Raw genomic sequence first — 15,040 nt, forward strand, 5'->3', positions numbered from 1 at the left:
GCTTGGTGTCCCTGGTTCGATCCCAGCTCGTGCCGTGTGGACTTCGTGGTGGACAAACACAGTGCTCGTGGGGCTTCTCGGGGTTCTCCCGTTTCCTCCCACTTTCTTGATTCCACTATTTCATTCATTTCTCATCATCCCCGTCTGCTTTAGTCTAACCAGCATAACCGTTGGACGTAAAACTCAAAGATTTCAATGAAGAATTACGCTCTGTTGTTCATGCGCACCATTTATAGATCAACCGATATATCTATCAATCAATCTATATACATATATATATATATATATATATATATATATATATATATATAGATAGATAGATAGATAGATAGATAGATATCTAGGCCTATATATATCCGCAAAATTTATATAGAGGTAATTGGTGAGTATTTCAAATTATATGCTGGTAGCCAAACTCCCTCTATAAAAATTGTTGCGTGAGTACCTTAGGATTCTGGAACATGGATTTTTAGATAGCGCTCATATTAGTTCCTAAGTGAAGTCTTGACCCGACTACGGTAGGGCCCATAGTATTAGAGCTGTGTACCTTTAAAATTCATTTTTTTTTTTTTTTTTTTTTTTTGTTATGTTTTCGGCAGCCTATAACTCCGAAAGGAAGCATTTGTCCACCCAGGTTGGTCTATACTTTTTGTCTTATTTTGGTGTCAGGAATCACCTCTCAAACGTTGTCGGTATTGTTTTGAAACAACCTGTATATATAAGAGTAAATACATTACTTCACTCAGTAACAAATATAATAAAATATTAGACCTTACAACCCAAATATTTTTCTCTTAATGTCCTCCTTATACTTTGGATCCTAGACTATAGATAAAAGTAGGTTTTGAGAAGTTCTATACCTAATGGGAATAAGGAACTTTAAATTTTATAAAATATCCTTTTTGTACCACAGGCTTTAGATAAGGCTGGATTTTGTAAAATACGACTGTTAAGGGGCAAAGTAGAGGGACCGGAGTGATTTCTTGCCATTTACCAGATTTTGGAAACTAGCAGGCGTAATAACTGAGATCGAAATGTCTGCACACCAGAATATTTGATATGCATGCCAAGATAGTAGAGGTCTACCCTCGTACCAACTTTTTTGAAGATCGGATTAGGTTCATCGATCATGTACAGTGGATGCATCCTTTTGATTCGACTTTTAAGAAAGATAAAATGAATGAATAAAAGAAATAGTGTTCCAGATTTTAACACAACAAGCAGTTGTATAGCTAAGACTTAATTTCTGTTCTATCCGTAAGGTTTATAAATCTAACGAAATGAAAAAGAATTTTAAACACAAATAAATAACAACAAAGATCGAGACCTAGTTTCGATTAACTCTTACCCCCGGCTTCTCAAGACGTGCCGTCACCCACTCACATATTTGTTACCATCTACTCAAGAACCAGTGGTTTTTATTCTTCCGCAAACTTCGGAAACTGAGTCGTCACAGTTGAGCATTGTAAATTTACTTAATAAGTGGTTCATAGATGGCAGCACAGTCACATGTAATCAGAATACGTTCATACTACTTGCTTCTAGCAATTGCGGTGGTTTTGTTTTAACTTGTAATTAGATATAATTTATTGCGGATGTACCGACTTGAGATATGGTATTCAGGGGTTTTCTTTTATATACAAATTTGCCTCTGTCGTAAACTTACACTAAAATACATTTCCATGTACTCTTGTAAATACTGTTCTCATCACAAATGTACACCAGATGTTGCACGTTGGTCAGTTTTTATCAGTTTATTTTTGAAGGGATACGTATGGTGCATTATACTTGTATTCCCGCGTAACATTGATCAAATTGTGAAAGTTCTAATAGCGGAAGTCATTAATTTCTTGAACATATTCTATCAAATGGGAATTATTTTAGAGCCTTTTAAAGTTTGAAGCAGCGTATTTCTGATTTCACTGTATAGAATGGGCATGTTTTCGTAATGTAAAATACAGTGTGTCCATAAAGTCTGCGTACGTAGAGAATTCTAATAATTTGCTTTCGTTTTTCCAGCTTGAGCGATGGCTATGTCTAAAGAACGAGTCGAGCTGGTACTCTTACGTGGACGAGAAGTATGGTCGTATCGCAAAATTGCTGAAGAATTTAACATTCGACACCCTCATCATCAACCTATTTGTTTTACTGCCGTCGGGAAATTAATCACCAAGTTTAAAGAAACAGACAATGCGTTTTACCAATCCCTTTCTGGACGACCAAAGACTTCAAATGAAACGAAAGAGATTGTCTTGGCTAAGGTTTATGCTAGTCCTTAAAAATCGCTTGGTCGGGCCTCCATGGAGTTGGGTGTTCCCAGATCAACCATCCACAAAATCGTGGTAGACGAGAAGTTTCATCCGTACAAGTTACAGATATTGCATCACTTAAATGAAGATGACTCCAATAAACGCGTGCAGATTTATGTGAAGTGGTTCTCTCGTTCGCCAGACCGTTCTCCAATAGATTTCTTCTTCTGGGTTATGCTGAAAGCGAAAGTTTACTGGATGAAGATTAGAAATTTAAACCACCTGACAGAACGCATTACCAGTCAGTGTGCTGAAATCGACGGCAATTCAGACATACTCCATCGAGTTCATCGTAATCTTGCAAAGCGCATCAAATTATGCATTAAACAGCACGGAAATCATGTTGAACATATTATACATTAAAATTAAATTGACTAAAACGTGTTTTTTTATGTACCCAGACTGTATGGACACCCTATATACTCATCTCCCACAAACACTTCGGCAAATGAACATAGAACTTTAACAGACATGAAGTAATTAACTTTATTGAAGTTAGTGCTGCGGCCAAATATCGGAATGCGTTCATCTTCGCATGTTCTTCTGTAGAACTAATATTAACCAACTAACTAACTAACTCTATGGCCTATGGAAACCGGAGGTTCAATGCCGCGTTCACAAAAGCTCTCCACTGACTTCTATCCTTAGCTAACTGCATCCAGTTTCTACTTTGTATTCCTATCTCTGCGAGATCCATCTTAATATTGTCCTCCAACCTGCGCCTGGGTCTTCCTAATGGTCGTTTTCCGACTGGTCTTCCAGTCAAGACTTTGAAAGCGTTTCTACTTTCTTCCATTCTGGCTACATGACCCGCCCACCTAAGCCTCCTAGACTTGATGACCCTAACAATGCTTGGTAAACCATATAAATTATGTAGTTGCTCGTTATGAAGTTTCCGCCATTCCCCATTCCCGTTCCTCTTAGATCCGAATATTCCTCTCAGGATCTTGTTCTCAAATACTTTCAGTCTATGTTCTTCCCTCAGAGTAAGTGACCATGTTTCGCAGCCAAACAGAACAACAGGAATGATTATCGTTTTGTATGTTTTAAGCTTCAAATTCCTCGACAGAATTCGCGGCGACAAGAGATTTTGAATCGAATAATAACACGAATTTCGTGCTTTTAGTCGACATTTAATTTCTTCGTGAATATGATTTTCGTCTGTTAATATTGATCCTAGATGTTTGAAACTATCCACTTTATCAAAAGCATTATTTAATATTTTATCGCATCCATAATTTGCTGTATTACGGTCCGACACACTTCCATGTATTTAGTTTTCTCTGCATTTACTTCTAAACCCATGTCCCTGCAAGCGTTTAATAAGATCTCTGCATTTCTTTCTATTGTTCTCCTATCATCCCCTATTAAATTTACATCATCAGCATATGCCATAACCTGGTGAATACCGTTCAACTCTAGGCCCTGGTTGCTATCTTTGATTTTCCTTATAGCGTATTCCAGAACAAAGTTAAATAATAATGGCGACAACGCATCTCCTTGTTTCAGGCCATTTTCGACGTGAAAACTCGTGGACAAAAATCTTCCTACCCGAACTTTACTTTGGGATTCATTTAAACATATCTTAATTAATCTAATTAGCTTTCTCGGTATTCCAAGTTCTGTAAGAACGTTGTATAATGTTTCTCTCCTAACCGAGTCGTACGCCTTTCTAAAATCAATAAATAGTTGATGTACCGGGGTATTGTATTCCCACTTTTTTTTCGAGTATTTGCCGAATGGTAAATATTTGGTCGATAGTTGATCGATTTCGTCTAAATCCGCACTGATAATCTCCAATAATTTCATCTGCGTATGGGGTCAATCTTGCTAATAGAATATTTGAAAGGATTTTATAGGATGTTGACAGTAGAGAAATGCCTCGATAATTATTACAGTGTAGAACTAATATACTAAATATTAAGAACCATAGACACATGCAGATTTCAGCATCAGATAGCACTAATCACAGATAGCTCCTGTGGATAAAAATGTTATAATGTCCTCATGCCTTATCATGATAATAATTCTCAATATACCATTTAAAAAAATTCTAAATGTCTGATTCTCGTTTGATCTCTCAGCAGGGTGAATAAGTATCTAAACATTTTTAGGGATTTCATGTTTCAGAGGTAGTGAATTTTCAAAGCCAAAATAAACTATAAATTCTATTATAGAAATAGAAACACATTTCTATATAGGGGAGTGGAATATAAAAATACTAGCAAAATTCTCATTCTTTGCACGGGAAGAGATAGGTTTATGGAAAATAATATATAACCTACATGTTTCTTGTTTCAAAATAGTTGTGATTGCAAGTTTGATTTCGCTGAAAGTACACTCACAAGTTATCTCTAAATTGCTCCGAAATAAGTTTCCGAAACGTCAAGATTGTGTCGAAACCTTTCCTCGCATCTGGAAACTGTGAATATATATATTAATACAGTCAATAAATTCGTGGACTGGCATCTAGAATATATTCAAACAGTAGAACCCAGATGTCGTCATCATTACTGTGCTCGGCGTAAACTTACACACACATATACACACAGACTCTTACACAGGTCCACACTGCCCCTCAAAATAGCAACCGTTGGTAGCGATGCTCTTTTGACAACGTTCGTAGAGCCGTTGAAAACATTTAAGAAAAATGTTGGCGTTTACAGACATCTCTCGTAGGGCATCTTTGTGGAACTGATGATCTCAGGAGAATGAAAGCGACGTCCGCATAACTTAGCTTTCAAGCTGGGAAACATATCGAAATCGATGATGTGACATCAGGTGAGTATCGAGGATTGTGGCTAAACTGACCTGTTTCCTTCCTAGCTCCTCCTGGACAAGGCAAGAGAAATGTACAGGGGTATTGTCGTGCAGCAGCATCCAGTTCTTCCTGACAAAGTTCAGGACGCTTACGACGAATTGACTCGCGTAGGCGGCAAAGGACCTCCTAGTACCTAATCTTGTTGACAGTTACTCATAAGGAATGAATTCCAAGTAGACAATTACCTGCGAGTCGAAAAACACTCATTTTTCCTTTTGAGCTGTCTTGTCTCAGATATTTGCATTTTGGAGACGATGTCGATTTCCAGGTGGTTGCTTTTCTCTTAGTTGTGGATCATACAGGAAACACCCTGTTTCATCTCCTGTTATAATCAGGTTCAGCAACGTTCCATCAACGTCGGCATTGCTGATCAGGTCATCGCAAATGGTCATCCGCTCTTCACGTTGGTCTTGTGGTAGAATGCATGGCACACGGTGCTGGGTGACACGCGACATGTTCAAGTCATCCGTCAGAATGTTGTTACACGTACCATGGCTTATCCGTACTGCTGCTGCGATGTCGTCTACCAACTAGGAATGATTAGCGCGCATCACTGTTGCAACCTCTTCGATCTTGCATTCAGCTCGAACTGTTGCTGGAGGACCAGTACGTTCATCAACCTCTAAACTGTTTCTTACCTTCGCAAACCGTTGGTGCTACTCGAACATCTCTGCGGCCCAGGACGTTGTTATCGTACACTTGCCTGATCATCTGCAACGTTTCTGTAGCGGATTTGTTTAGTTTTTGGTAGAACTAGATGTTTGTCCGTTGCTCAAACTGCAATATTCTCCAGGTCCGCAGCGGCACATTCAACTGCTTTCACTACAGAGATAAAACCTCTGTTTACACTCTATGCACGCACCTGTTTCTTGCTGGGTCGAGAGACGAATTCCCACTGCCTCGTCCAGGACGTGACTTATCAGCTGTAGTACACCATTAGTGCCACACACTGCGTCCAGTCCACGAACTTTATATATACACACGAGGACTGAGACAAGAAAGAAAGAAAGAAAAAAAAAAAGAAAAAGAAACGAACTGGACTTGACGGATTAGTGCGTAGTGTGATCATTACCTTCGAAATAGTTTCATTCTGCATTCGCTCACTTTTGCATGCTGTCCTTGTTGTAACAATACTAGAAGTCATTTTGTGTGAGTTGAGGTAGAAGATCCACAGTTTTGAGTTTTTGAACTAGGGCAAAACGTGTTCCTTTAAGGATAGACTTTAGTCTCGGGGAAAAGAAGTCACATTGCCAAATATGGTGAGTAGTGGATGTTCGATTACAGTAATACTTTACACACCAAAAATTGCCTGACAAATAGTGTTATGAACTGGTGCGTTGTCCTGGCGCAGAATTATTTTTCTACAGTAGAGGCCTATTTTTGCCAACTTTTTCGTGAATTCTAGTAAAAAGCTGGATGTAGTAGTACTGATTGACCACTTAAACATTACAATTGAATGAGTACGAAAGAATACAACCAACATTTACTGAAGAGTTATGCGTGTTTTTCTCCGTCGAGGGGGACTAGGCGCTTCAATTGCATGGGTTGCTGCTTAGTCTCCGTGTCGTAGGTAAAAATCCATGTTTCGTCGAATTTGAATACAGATTCTAACAAGTCTGGTTCATATCCGCACACAATTCTTGACGGTACTCTTTGTCCTGCAAGAGATTTTTAGGCACAGATAGTTTTCATCTTTAATTCTTCTGTGAGAATCTGCTGAACAGATTCCGTGTACAAGTTAACTAGTTCAATTACTACACGCACACTCAGCCTTCTGCCACTTCTGATCACCTCATGTACTGTTGATATTTGAAGGGCTCAACAGAAAAACACGGTAGCTCTTTGTTTTAGTTTGGTAGTGATTTATGTTTGTAGAATTGGGACCTAAATAATGATTAAACAATAATAATAATAAAGCGAAGAGCATGATATTTCCGGAGGTATTTAGGAAAGAAAAATATGCTCGCAAAGGAACAACAGAATAAACACCTATTTTCTTTAAGGGCTCCTTTAATATTTGTAAACTGGAAGTTACCAAGTTCTTCTCCTGGGCCCTTCATTTGTGTCAGGAACTGAAGAACGCATCGTACTTGACTGATGATTGTCTTCAATACTCTCTCTCTCTCCCGAGAAAGTGTATGCCACAGAAAGATGTACTTTGAACACAATGCCATTGTGTGCCTCGGTCAGAATTCGGAATGTTTCGGTTGTCGATTCTTTAAATTTCACAAGAAACTAGACGTTATTATTATTATTATTATTATTATTATTATTATTATTATTATTATTATTATTATTATTGAAACGTTTACACGTGTTCACTGAATGACGCTTCACTCGGAACTGCGAAGGCCGGTTGAGTCCGAACTTCATGCAAATGGTAGAGATCGTGCTTCTACACAACACTAATGAATTTAGTGCAATTATTTTCGTTTATGAAATATAACCTTAGTACGATTTATTGTGTCACACCTCGTTTATATATATATATATATAAAAAGTTGTTAGCAAACGGTCATTCGTTCATTAGACATGGATTTACCTCGATAAAAACGCTCACAGAAATATTGTAGTGTGGAGGATTTTGGTTCTCCAGTTTTGGGCCATTAATCGTGGGGTCTAAACTTAGTGAAATATTCAAAAAAAAAAAAAAAGTTTTAATAAAGATTTGCTTACAACTTATACTAGTAATCAACTCCTTTTTCGAAACAATTTGATGCTATTATGTCATATTGTTTCATTGTTAGAACAGAACATACAGTAGTTTCAACTTCTTGGTTGATCCACTATCTCCTATTCAGTGACACATATATCCATCAATAGAAACGATTTAATTTAATCTTTGCCAAATTTTATAATTTCCTTCGTGCACGAATAATATGATTCGTACGTTTCAAGTCCCTGTTTTTAGTGTTTTACTCTTCTTTACCCTAATATATATTGTTTCACCGTTGTGTAATTCCTCAGTAGTCTTTCCTAAGATACCGTTGCCCCTGAAGACCAAAATGGAAGATGTTTAACTCAAGAAAATTTTTTCGTATGTAAAATAAAAAAATGTGGTAGGTTTTCGTTTATTTCAATAACACAGAGCTCCAACAATTAAAATCACTAGAAATGCCCATAGAGTTTGTATTAAGTTGCTATACTCATATTAGTGTTTTCCGCCAAGTCGATTACTGAAAGAACCTTCCTCAAAAACACTGTTCTCGCTACTTCGCTTAAGCCAGTTCAATTTTAATGGTAGTAGGCTAAATTTAACTATAGGACGTAATTCTCATCCTATACCTAAAAATATTTTTGTAAATGGGTATATCGGTGACGTGCTTTCAGTGATCTTATAAACCTTTCAGTTGCGATTACTGACAGATAGAGAGCAAAATCTCCCTCCGTGGTCAAGTGGGTAACGCGCATGGTCCCAGGTAAAGAAGCTTACCTTGGATGTGAATCCAAATTGTGATTTGAATTATACTTCAAGCAGTAGGTTAAGGTAAGGTCGGTGCTTAAAAAGAAAACTAGAGGTGGGAGTGACGAGAGGAAACGGTGTATCTTGAAGAATGAATGTTCCATTGACGATTCGATATGGAACAAATGAAAAATTAGTTCGTAGATTCCTTGCGAAATATTGATGTATAGTTGTCACTCAATCAATTTACGCAGAAGAGGTCTTTCATTCTCTTTCTTAGATCATGTACATTTCTGTTCAGTGAATTTCTTGTGGTACTTATTCTGCAAAACTCAGTTTACTGTGTTTGATTCTTTACCGGTATCAATTTATGCGATTTTTCTTCGGAAGTTAAGGACGGTCCCCATTCCGGACATACAAGATGTCCAAGGACCCAGTGCATTAGTTGCTTGATTTGGAATTTAGTGTTCCTTTCAGCACCTAGGATATATGAGACCTGGACTTACAGCTTTACGTGGATCCAAACCACATGAACTTCCAGCGAAAATCAAACCAGGTTTTTCGCGTCGAAGGGGTTTACGCTAACCATATAGTTACGACGGAGCTCTAAGGACCCAATGGAAGTTCGGCTGCCTTTACCTCATAGATCATTTCAGAGGTGCCCAGGTTACAGAAGCGGGGTGAAGTCCTGAGTCGCGTTGTATCGAGGATAGAATGAGAAGAAAAAATTTCCGTCTTCACTGGGAATCGAACCCGGGCCGAGCGATTGGTAGATAGCCTTATCAACTATGATACACTGCTATTTTTTTTTTTCGTCAACTGACAAGTTCGGGCTCTCAAAATAAACGTCTGTCAACATACATTTTTTCTGAAATATATGGTTCCTACTATAATGGAGTACAACTTGTGAGTATGGACCGTTTTTGCTCTTGAAAGTACTAATTAAGTAAATAACCTGAACGTTTTTCATAAAAGAAAGGGATCTTTTCTATTGGATTATACTCTGTATGAAGCCAATCCATTTTTTTTTTTTTTTTTTTTTTAATTCTAATCCTCCTTTACATTACCCTCCCACCTTGAGCGGCTCGGGCGAATATAATAGTAAAGCCGCTTCCGATGAAATCAAGTTAAGTGCAGTGGATTGTGATGGAACCATAGAAGAGTATGTAGGTAGTTTACGTTCGTAAATGCACCTGCAGATTGCAGGGGAATCTTGTTTGGTATGTGCCATTGTATTGAATTCCATCGGAATGGTCAACTTTCTTTTACAGTTTACTCGAAAGTTCGAGAATGTGACGTAGCATTATGTTCGCCCGAGCCGCTCATATCTACAAAGACCTTTCGTCCAGGATTTCAACTATGTGCACACTGAGCTCATGTTCGACACGAGCAACTGGAAATAAATATTTATGAAGTATTATTTAACATGTCTTCAATATCCAGGAGGTAGCGGCCTTCTTATCACTATAATGATCGGTCCTAATGAGTCAAACTGCTAAGTCATTTGCCATCAGAAAGGCATAAGTTTTTATCGACCGCCCATCTCTGATATGAATGGAAGTTTAAAAAATATGACCTACAACGTTAACTTTAGACTAATTGCTTTCATTTTACATAGATTAAAATTAAATCAGCTTACCAAAATTCTATTATGTTAAGGTGTGTTTTGATCATTGGTGCTGGTTATTTTAAGGCTTTAAATGTTTTTAGTGAGCGTGGTTTGCTTGAAATGATTTAGGCAGTGTGCTAATGAAGATATCGAATTTACCTGAAACTAGAATGAGTTTGGTTTTAGTTTCTTTTTAAACTAAAAAGTTAAGCTCCATAATTTAGAATCAGTTTACTGAATTAAGTTACTTACTGTTTATACACATAGATTATTTCAGTTTAAGTTACATTTTGGAATACGGCTTGGTAAATTAATTTTAATTAATTTTTTTTTTCTAAGTATAATTGTGGCGTTCTATGCGAACGACGTAACGGAAGTCGTTTATCCGTTTCATGCTTTTAATAAACTGTTAAAATGTAATTATCCTCAGTCTTACACACTTTCACCTTTGTATCTAGCACAGGTTTCAGCCTTACCTAGGAGTATATGAGGACCACGCATGCAAATTAACGAAGATGCATTAAGAAATATTAAACGTCCCGTATCTCACAATTATGCCTATCTGTTAGAATCTAGAGGGGCCCGAATAACGTTTTACCCGTCTGTCAAAATTGAGACGGAGATTTAAAGTTGTTTATCAGGTAGCAATTTTGAATGTAGACTAACCCTTATGGAATTTTCTAGAGCTGGAAGCTTAAGGGGGCAAACCCGAGCCCTATTTATATGGGCGTCGGTGTATATAATGGAGGTATTGCACTTAGTTCCAGAGAACGCCACAATTAGCCTCAGTTTGCTTTTTCCTGTCATGATTAGAATATTCATTTTATGTTATTTCATTTTTTAAATTTTTTTTTCCAGATCAAGAAGAATTTTGTCGATGGATTGACAGCAGTACAAAGTGAGCGAAATTCAACAATAGGAATTGCAGATTACGTTGATTAACCATAGCAAAAGAAATTCAAAGCGATAGCTCAGAACCAAGATGGTGTTACCGAAGGTAAACCTTGTTTCGTATAGAGGGTGGACCAATATAAGCCAAACTCAAATCATGTGATGAACATTTGATTTCAAGGCACTATTATACAGGTAGATCATAGACAAAAGCGTACTTACATGTGTTCCTCCGTCTCTATAGGTACTACTAGATATTTTGACCGCCGTGTTCGAAGTACTGGTTGGCCCGATTTATCAGGTTCAGTGCGAATTACTGTAACTGGTTCTGTTTGATGTTGACCATGGAGTCGTGTATATTTTATTGTAGTGCATTAATGGCTTTTAGATTGTTGCTGTTCACCTTGCCCCAGAAATAAACATCTTAACTAGATAGATCAAGGGACCTTGAAGGCGGTAGACCTTTTCAGACAGTTCTGTCTCGAGTAAAATCAGGACACCGCTTCCAAGGAGGCGTGTGCTGTCGCGCTGACCTCCAGGAAATACGCGAAACTTCGTTCGTCCGATGCTAGTTGATCTACAAAAGGCTCGAAGGTATCAGCAATGTAAAACGCTGAGCTCACTATGTCTCCGAAGAAAATGCAGTGATTCTCGTCACCGACACAGCGCGAATATTTGTCCTGCGTTTTTCGACAGAGTAATACCTCGGGTTTTGCGAAGCTGTGTATCCACTGACGTGGAACGACGCCTCTTGCGTTATCAGGTAGAGGTTCCGATCGAGAATACTGCTTTCGGTTTCCTCCAGTAGCCATGTGCAATACTGTATACTTCTAACATGGTCTGCTTGTTTTAACTTGAGTAAATTCAGGATCTTGCATGGCTTCATGTTGAGATCGTTCAGGATGCACCAGCATGTTTTTAGTGACACTTCTATCTGCTGCGACAGGCGCCTAATGTAACTCTGCAATATCCATTGATTAGTATCTTCCTTCTGTGCTTCTGTCCTTTTTCAACTTGGGTATTGATAGTCCTTATCAAGCAAGGATTCTGTTTGCTCAGAGATTTTTGTGAGTTCGTGCATGGCTAACTTAGCAGGTGAATCACTGTTAAACTCGGCACGAAAATTTTCATCTATTCCTTTCAATGACCTGCTCTGATAATTATATTGCTTTACGGTGAATATCCTGGACTATTTCGTTAGCGACATTTTCGTGTCTACACTGCTCGTTTGCTTTATCTTGACTTTTTTCTTTCTCAAGTGCAGGTCGTGTTTTCTCCTGCCGCGCCTTTTTCCTCTCTCCATTGAAGGTCAATGTGCTTTGTTCATTTGTGCTCACTACGTAAAAATATTTTTGTCCATTTTCCTTGTCTAATACACTACCCCTTTTCGCTTTCCCATCTCTTAATTTGGTTTATCCTGGCCCACTCTGCATATTTCATATGACCGTCAGATTCTCAAATGTACTAAAATCAGTAAACCTTGTAGTTGTGGTAAGAGCAAGGGTGTCTTAAATTTCTTTTAGGTATTCTCGTTTAAAGTTTAATGAAATTTTATTAAATGTTACCTTTCAAGGTCAGACATTATTTTTTGTGTGTGTGTGTGTGTGTGTATATATATATATATATATATATATATATATATATATATATATATATATAGGATACCTTGATTCTACCTGGTTCAAAGTTGTGCAGCGTTTAATTATGCAATCGAGATTGTTAAATTATGTTTTGATTTGAGATGTTTAAAGTGGTCGGATATTTTTGGAACTATTTTAAGCCATGTGTTTTTGTTGCCATATATGTTTCATTAATGCACTTGAATAGCTAATTATGTCACATTGAGCTGTGCGTACTCTTTTCAAGAATTGTTATTTTGTATTAATTATTTCTGTATTTGAGTGAGAGTGAAATAATATATTTTCCAAAAAAGAAAAAAAATCACACGAACCTGAATATTTATACTGATGTCTATATCTACATTGTGTATTTAAATTTGAATTACAGTATGTAAGCAAGTAATAACAATTGTTAATTCAGCAATCCAAAGAGTATGCTGTTTCTACGCCTTATTCTCTTTTATCCATAAAAAAGTAAAGTTTGGCCAATTTTCCAAAGTATTGACAAAGTCTTACAGAGCATCATTGATTCTTTATATTTCAACTCACTAGATATTGTAAAGTTCTGCTTGTGAAGGTATAAGTAAAGCAAATTACAGTCCAGAATCGTTTCCCATTACCGACTTCTATTACAAAATCCTCTATAAACAGTATATTGCAAGTATCACTTTTATATAATTTCTCTAATACTGGTTAATTGAAGTGGCTCAAGACCCGAGCAGCCTAGGGTAGGATCTCCAGAGAGCTCCGAGCAAGCTAGGTGGAGTGGATTTTAGAATCTCCAATGCTCTACGTAAGCAGAAAGGGAGTTAAAAATCACAGAGCTCTGAAGCAAGCTAGGTGACTGAGGTTAGGTGTCCCAACAAAGCTCCGAGCAAACTGAGTGAGAAGAGAGGAGGCCGAAAGCTCTGAGCAAACAAGAGGTTTTGGGTTAGATTTCTCCCAAAGCTCCGTAGCAAGCTAAAGGAGGGAGGTGACCAGTCGCAGACTGATACTTGTCACTGAAATCCTCTCGGTTATAGTTGAGGTAGTGACGCTGGTGTTCCTTCGTCGTCACATGACCATAGAGGTGTCCCTGTTGTTCATGTCGTCTGCAGCTATGGTAATCCGTAGTAAGACGAACATGATTGATGTTTGTCAATATAAGCACATGTCGGTTGTTTCTAAACAAAACTATGTGGGATGTTACAATGTGTTCTTGCAGTTTTTGGGATACAATTTACCATTTTGTTCATATTGCTACTCTCTGGCTTACGTTTAAGGAAAGAGGGGATAGCGACAAACTTTCAATCCAAGAAAGGATAACGTCTTGATTTCGGTCTTCTCTTAAACTTTTATTGCTGTTAAAAATATGGCTTAAAAATTAATCTATTAGAACGTTTTCGTACGAAATTCACTTATACAGTAAATTACATTTTTGATACTTAGAGCCTTACACCCTTTGACACTGGTTACTCCAGTCTTGCCACTGTGTCACCTCTGTCTACAAACTTTCACTTCTTTTGCTGTGGAGCTCCTTCGTGACTAAGTGGTTAGCGTACGCGCTTTTGACGTGGAAGACCCGGGTTCGATTCAAGGCAGGAGCTCATGTGGTTCGGATTCCACATTAATCAGTAGGTCGACGTCTGATATAGCCTCGCTGTTGAAAGGGACGTTAAACTCAAAATCAACTCAACAATTCAATATTCTTTTGCTGCCTTTTTAACTTCCAGAGTTTTCAAGAGAGCTTCTATATTTGGGTATCTTGACAGGAGGTTGTAACCTGGAATTACATAATGTATCATAATCTGTTGAGACATTACTTTATTTCAAAAGTAGATGAACAGAATGATGCGTACTGTTCAGCTTAGGAGCACAATTTCCATTCAGTCACGCAGAAGTGCGTATACAGTGAATTACATATTCAAGCAATTCTAGTGTGTACAACAATCAGGGCTGGATTTACATAGCAGTATAAACTGAACAAGCTACAGCTTAGGGCTCTAGTCTCTTTGGAACCCAAAAAATTAAAAGAAAACTTTGAGTGTACACTTGCCAATTATAGGATAAAAAAACAAATATAATAAAACTACATACAACAACAGCGTATTATGCTTTGTAGGTTCCTATGATGTATCCCTAAGTACTGGGCCCTCTTCTGCAAGGCTGCTTTGTAGAATATCGCATTAACAAAGGACAGCTAGACAGTTAAAGGTCCACATTACTCTCCGTAGCTCAGGGCCCCCATCAAACCTAAATCCGGCTCTTGACAACAATTAATGACATAATACTTAAACATGGGGCCGCGGCAGTGCAATTAGATTTTAACTTGCATCCAGTGCGGCGTAGTTTGTATTACGTATCATGCTGTAGATCTGATTTATGAAGTAATTATGAAAGAAAGTTGAA

General features: G+C 37.8%; 1 protein-coding gene across 6 annotated transcripts in view; it reads left to right on the top strand.

The window, feature by feature from the left end:
• LOC145674507 (uncharacterized) overlaps positions 1–15,040 on the top strand; it is a 266,730-nt gene that overhangs the window by 40,903 nt on the left and 210,787 nt on the right. For 5 of the 6 annotated variants that reach the window (XM_081744660.1, XM_081744658.1, XM_081744663.1 and 2 more), the window contains one exon: positions 11,001–11,139. The gene's annotated coding sequence lies outside the window, so the exon portion shown is untranslated. Of the gene's footprint in view, positions 1–11,000; positions 11,229–15,040 lie in introns of all 6 variants that reach the window. The other variant, XM_081744659.1, reaches the window with a different exon arrangement.

The sequence above is a fragment of the Thermobia domestica genome, chromosome 17 (genome assembly GCF_964235325.1).
Source record: "Thermobia domestica chromosome 17, izTheDome1.hap1.1, whole genome shotgun sequence".
Lineage (NCBI taxonomy): Eukaryota > Metazoa > Arthropoda > Insecta > Zygentoma > Lepismatidae > Thermobia > Thermobia domestica.